Source organism: Notothenia rossii (assembly GCF_949606895.1).
Source record: "Notothenia rossii genome assembly, chromosome: 8".
Classification (NCBI taxonomy): Eukaryota; Metazoa; Chordata; class Actinopteri; order Perciformes; family Nototheniidae; genus Notothenia; species Notothenia rossii.
In genome coordinates, this window is record NC_136906.1 from 18,175,506 (window position 1) to 18,180,347 (window position 4,842).

Below are 4,842 nucleotides of genomic sequence, written 5' to 3' on the forward strand. Positions count from 1 at the left end.
AGATCGATAGAGAGAGATAGAGAGATTTGTACCTAAACAAAACACAAGTCGAACACCAAGCGTTTAAATCAGCACTCTTAGCGATATTTTAAACTTCATGCTATCTACACAACCTATATCATATGAAAAGCTGAGAGACCACAGATTCTATTTGTATAAGTTTCATCCCTGTGCGATCAAAACTCATTGTTCTGTATGATAAATAAAAGAACATTGTACCTTGAAAATCTATAGCGGGTACATTTTACCCGTTGGCGGTTTTAGGTATACAGCGACCTCTGGCGGTCCTAGTAGCGAGCGGAGATGTCACAACTCTGTCGTCTGCCCTCTGTGTCTTTATTTGTTGTGTTATGGGGCCTTCTAGTGTCTGAACACGGTGGTACCGCAGGTTGACAACCCCGGCCGACACTGCGCATGCGCGTGGCGGTGGTTCCTTCACAATCCCGTCTAATGTCCGCCTTTTGAGAGAGGCCGTAGCCGCTCTCAAAAGAGGGGTAGAGCGACAGACTGTTTTTTTAAAAAATTGTTTTTCTTTTCATTTTTATTGACTGGGCCCTTGGCTTCAAGCCTTGAAACGACAGTGGGAAATGATTTATTAGGAAACAATAATGATGACATGTGTTTGTGTGACTTTAACAGGCAGCGGAACTTGCTGTCTTTGTTGTTAAGTCCATTTCCCTTATGGCGCGAACTTGAGGATGACGTTCTGGCATCACTTGAGGCGGTAGGAAGATGGGGGCACTGGAACGTGTTCTGGGGCTGGGGAACAGGGAACTTCCAGCTCTCTCGTTGAGGAGAGGAGAGGAGAGGAGGCTGTCAGGCCGCCCGCTTCTTCTTCCTCGCCTGGTGGCTGAAAACCTGGGTCGGCTGTGCCTGAGCGGCAGCTGCCGGAACCGGAGATCTTCTTGGCGGCACCGGACCCCAGCCTGACACGGCACGGGGATGCGGTTCAGCGGCTGCCGCTGTTATTGAGCCCCAGCCTGACACAGCGCGGGGCTCAATCTCTGCGGCGGACGCCACCATTTCTTGATTGCCGGCCGGCGAATCAGCGGACATGAGGGGGTCCTGTCCCGACAAGCTAGCTTGGCGTGCTAACCGTCGGCGGAGGCTCTTAATGGTGAAGCGGGCACAATCCCCGCACGAGCCGGGGTTATCGATAGCCTCCTGGGCGTGTTCCAGCCCGAGGCAGGACGAGCAGACCTGGTGTGAGTCTGTGCCTGAGATCTTAAACCCGAAGCCGCATAGCCGAGCCTCCGAGTCCCTGACTCCTCTGGTGTGAGGGAGAGAAGGGTCCATCTTTGTTCGCCAGGGTGTCGGCGTGGAGTGGACACGCTAGTAACAGGTACGTTACCGAGAAAAAAATCCATCCTTGTCGTTAATCCGAAAGGAAAAAGCGACGGCGTAGATTTGATTCTTTAAAGAATATTAACTGGTGTGTTAATACCTTTTGTTTTTATCTCCGTCTCCTCTGGTGTGAGAGAGAAAAGAGAACGTCCTCGCTACCGTGGTGTCAGTGTGGAGGGAAGAAAAGCTAGCAACAGCAGGTATGTTACTAGCTTGAAGAAAAAAATCAAACCTTACCGTAATTTCGAAAGAAAGAAACGGCGAGGCAGATTACAATATTAACTGGTGTGTTAATATTGTTCAGTCTTCTTGCAAAGCAAAAAAGTAACCGGCAAGCGCCCGTCGACCGAATATTAGCTTTGGGTTCAGTCTGTGGACCGTTAAGCTTGCCCGGCTACTGATAATTCGAGATGTGCTCTGAAGCTAGAAGAGGTGTTTGAATGACGCTGCGTCGTAGTGCAAGCTACTTATAGGGATTCCCTGACGTAGACGTCAAGATCACCAGCCAATCAGGATTGGCGTAATGAGATTAATGCTTCTGTTTGCATACGCGTTGAGGCGCATCCCATAGTGAGACATCGAACGGAGTGTTATGAATGAGAACTGAGAAAGCAAGAGAGGCCAGGGTTTTTGACCATTTCGCAAAGTATAATGTTCTCATTCAAAAAAATAAGAAGGTAAGTTATCAAGCAAGTACTCGTGTGTGAGTTAGTTTTTCTGACTGCTGCCAATGTTAGCAAACTTTCAACTAGCTAACATAAGTGAAAGCAACACTTAATGTTAGTGTGTTTACATTTAGGTCTGCTACTTCTGGTGTATGTAATGACTATTTGTGCCGCTGTAACGGAGAGCTTTACATGACTGTTTACATTATTGCATAAGGATTTGGCCTTTAACATTCGTACAGATGTAATATTGTTTTACGATCTGTGCACGGAGCTTTGATTGGTCAGTAGACTTTGTTACGAGGTGATCTCTTACCTCCAACAAATCCTGCTCTATGTGTAGTGAAACTCTGACAGTTTGCGTGTGGCAGCAGGGTGAAGCGAGCAGCCTTGATCCATAGTTATTTATTTACTAGACCTTGTAGGCTAGGCTACATTAATATGATGAGCAAAAACCAGCTCAGTTTTAAAGGTCCCGTGTCATGCTTTTCCGGTTATTACCCGTTCCCTTGTGTGTTATGAAGGTTTTATGCATGTAAACGGTCTGCAAAGTCACAACCCCTCAAAGTACACCCTGTAGCGAGTAAAACTCTAAAACAGAAAAAATACCTGTCTCTGCTGCCCCAGAACGCCTCGTTGGACATTTCTCTTTTTCCATTAATTTCTTCCTGGGTACAGTGACGTGACCATACCCAAATGGACCAATCCGTGGAGCCATTACCTTACGTCCACGGAGCCGATCTCTTCTCCCTGAGACGGCGGGACGCGGCGAGGCTATGAGTCGGTGTCCCAGCCAGGCTGCGGGTGTGTGTGCGTGTTTGGGCTGGTTTCTGGCTGTGTCTTGCTTTCTCGACGGCCACTGGGCTCATAGGGGGGGGGGGTCAGGAGCTCCAACAAGCCTTTTAGGACAGAGAGTGAATACACATACTATACAGAGATGATGAGAAACCAATGTGATTTTGGAAAATTGCTCAATATCTATTTTAGTATACCTCAACAATGGAATTATGATCAGTAGAAATGGCCATGACATGGGACCTTTAAATGTAGGCCTAGATCCACTTGGGGTGCCTAGTTCACCTGGTGGGGACACTAAACATTACTTGTGTTTTAGATGGAGATGGTGAAAGTCACTTTACTTGAGCTACTGTAGGCTAGCATCACCAAACGATAAAAGCAAAGCCAAAGTCTCTGCTCCATAGTTTCTCTTGGAATAAAATCACACTGTACATTTTACATTTATATATTCAGTTTAATATGTAATATTCCATCTGTCAAATACTCTCGTATAATACCTTGCTTTATATCTTGTTATTGTTAATTTGTAAATTCAACATATATATTTTCTACTTTCTTGTTTTTTTCTTGTCTTTTAATTTGTATACAATGCCATGCTGCTGCAACAACAAATAAATCCCAAATTGGGATCAATAAAGTACTATCTTACCTTATCTTATCTTATCATATCTTATACTTTAAATGTACTCTGTTTACAGTCCATGTCACTGGGATTTACTAGAGAACAAGAGTTGTAAAATACTTTAATACATAATTTCTCTATGTTCTTTACTGGACTGTGTAAACATGTCAGAATCAAACATTGGGCTTACTAATACTCTTGCTTTTGAACTGTGCAAGGCTGATATGCAGTGAAAAAAGGACAGATGACGATACTGTAACCACTGATCGACTTTCCCTTGTTGGAATGTTGTTTTTGATTGGTTACAGGATTCTGACAGTGATGAGGCCTTGGTACAAGTATCTGTGGGGTGATGACTGTCCTCAGTGAAGGTTAGCTTTCCCCAACTCCTTTTCACCCTGACCCTGTGTTTTCTGACATCCTTGTAGAGAGAGCTTTTGTAGTTATATTGGGAGAGAAAAAAATCCAAACTGCAAACTCCTGTTAATGATGAGTAACATCTTCTTTTTTTAAGGAATACAAATCTAAATAAAGGCATATGAACTTTAAACTGTGTCACTATACTTTGATTGTTATTTGCAACCGGAAATGTCACATATCTTAACTTAAATAAATGTATTGTTTGGAATATACAAACAACATTTATTTAACCTTAAGTATTTAGCTGTTTGAAAGGATAATTCTGTGTGAACTAAATGGTCATTTTATTTTTAAGTAAGAGTAATTTTAAGTATACATTTGTTTTGAGTTACCTAAACTGAAATGTAAGTGTACTACACTAAATAAGCATGTTAGTGAAATAGCTAGATCACTTTAAAAGTCAAACAATTACCTCGACTGACTTACCTTCCTTTACCACTTTTCTGACAATTTTGAAATGTATAATTTGTTGTTTCCCATGTGTACCATTGTAAGTGCATTGGCACGTAGAAGACACCAGATGGAGCTCTTAGCGAGGCTGAGTTACAGCAGTGAATTCCTTAGCGGGGTGTAGTAAGATAAAACTGAGAAAATACAACGTTGCCGTAATCTCTCAAAAGCATCTAAAACATAAAAATGTCTCTATGAAAACATAAACGAAAGACATATATTTTTATCTTTACCATTTACTTTTTTTTATAGATTTTTAAATATTTATGATTGCAATCCTCCAATTTCAGATGCATTGGTATTTAACCATACATTATAATTGTATTTGTATCAACTAGTTAAAGAATTTAGCACCATACTACAGCAAATCCCACTGTTGTAGTCAACTGCTGAGATGCAGGCTAATAAATTGTATTTAAACAAGTAGTAAAATAAACGCCTGTGTGATCACGCCTCATAGCCCCTAGATTTGGTTCTTTATTGAGCGTCAGCCTTGATTTACTACATTTCCCACACTGCATTGCTGCGCAGCCGCTTCTTGTC